We start from the raw sequence: 2081 nt of genomic DNA on the forward strand, positions 1-2081 counted from the left end.
GAAATGTCAGAGAGTACATTATGGAAATGTCAAATATTGCTTCAAAACTTAAGGCGCTGAAACTTGAGTTGCAAGAAGACTTGCTTGTACATTTTATTTTGAACTCTCTTCCTATACAGTTTGGACAGTTTAAGATTTCCGTCAGAAGGAGAAATGGTCTCTTAATGAGCTCATTTCATATTGTGTTCAAGAAGAGGAGAGGTTGAAGCAAGAAAGGACTGAAAGTGCTCACTTAACTAGTACCTCTAATGACAAGGGTAAAAGAAAGAAAACTGAGAATCCTAATGATGACACTTCTAAAGGTCCATTACAAAAGAAACAAAAACAGTTTAATAAATGTTTCTTTTGTAATAAAGTTGGACACATGAAGAAGAAATGCACAAAATATCATGCTTGGCGTGCAAAGAAAGGATTGCCTAAACTATCAGAAGACAATTGATTCTGAAAGATAAATCTATTTAGAGATGTCATGTTCATAGTGATGGAAGTGAAGAATGTTTTAGATTATTATTTTGTATTGGTTTTCTAATTTTGTTTTTGAAAGACATATTGTACGGTCATTTAGGCAAAATTTGATTTCATTTGTTTATTTGAACAAACTTTGTTATTTATGTTACTTTTGGAAATAATGAATTCAAATTTTGTTTTATTTAAGTTTTGTTGAAACCAATTCACTTTTGGCAAATAATAATCAATATATTCTTCATACAGTAACTTCCTATTATGAATCCTTAAATATGAAATTGCATGATATTAAGCATAATTTTTAGGATATTGAGTTTGGGGGGAAGATTAAAGTTTAGAGGAAGAATCGTTAAAAGTTATCTGATTCATAAAGTTCAAAACCTCTAGTAAGTTAAGAACCTCTATAAGAACAAACTCAAGATCCTCATAAACATGTGCTTCACGAAGGGGGATTCTCTAGTTGCTAAGGGAGACAAGTTTAGTCTCAAATTAATGCCCAAAAGGAAATTAAGAAGTCTCTAATGTATGTCCAAGTATGTATGCATCCGGATATAGCATACACTGTTAAGGTTTTAAGCATATATTTAAGTTATTCATGAATGGATTTTTGGAAAGCAGCCAATAAAGTTATGAATTTTTCAAGAGAACAAAAGTTTATAAGCTCACGTATAGAAGGTCAAACCAGTAAGAGATCATCAAGTATTCTGACAATTTTGTAGGATGTCAAGATAGTTTAAGATCCACTTCAGGTTACATTTTCATACTAGCTGGTGGCGTAGTTTCTTGGCCTATTACCAAGCAAACTCTTATGGTTTTATGCACTACGAGTGCAGAATTTGTAACAACTTATTAGGCATCAAATCAAGGTATATGGTTGATTTATGTCACAGGGCTGTGTATTTTGAAAGGAATTGAAAGACCAATCAGGTTATACTTTGACATCAAATCAGTTCTTAAAGGAAAAGTACAAAGTGGATGGTTTTCCATAGAACACTTAGTGACAAACTTCTTGATTATATATCCTCTTAATAAGGCAATTACACCCAAGGTCTTTCATGAGCATATTGCTTGTATGGGTGTTTTACAGTTTGAGGAATCTTTGGTTCAGTGGGAGTTAGTCATCTTTATGTGTTTGTGTTCTATGTTTTGGTTTTCATGTATGCATACATTTTGGTTTATTATTCAGATATTACACTTTGTACACTAAGGTTATTTTATTGATCTCATTGAGATAAAGTAAGGACCAGTTGAAAATAGACGTGTACAGATCACATTCATGTAACTTTTCATGCTACACATTTCATGATGTATCCATGTCATTTGATTTTGTCAGCATTAGTGATCACTGTTGGTTTGGTTGCAATTGTTGCAATTAAAACTGTTTTGGTTCTACATGCGGATATAATAAATGGACGGGACTTTGGGATATACTCAAGGTATATAATGACAATTTTGAGCTCATAAAGTCTGACACATTTGTAAGGATTTATATGGATATATATATTTGTGACCAGTAGGAGATTGTTAGCAATTTGGGTCACTCGTATATATATAAGTAATCATTAAATGTGTTAGGGCCATTATATTATATTAGCCAATTTTATAAAGTGATCTAA

The sequence above is a fragment of the Vigna radiata genome, unplaced genomic scaffold (genome assembly GCF_000741045.1).
Source record: "Vigna radiata var. radiata cultivar VC1973A unplaced genomic scaffold, Vradiata_ver6 scaffold_209, whole genome shotgun sequence".
In the NCBI taxonomy this organism is placed as follows: Eukaryota; Viridiplantae; Streptophyta; class Magnoliopsida; order Fabales; family Fabaceae; genus Vigna; species Vigna radiata.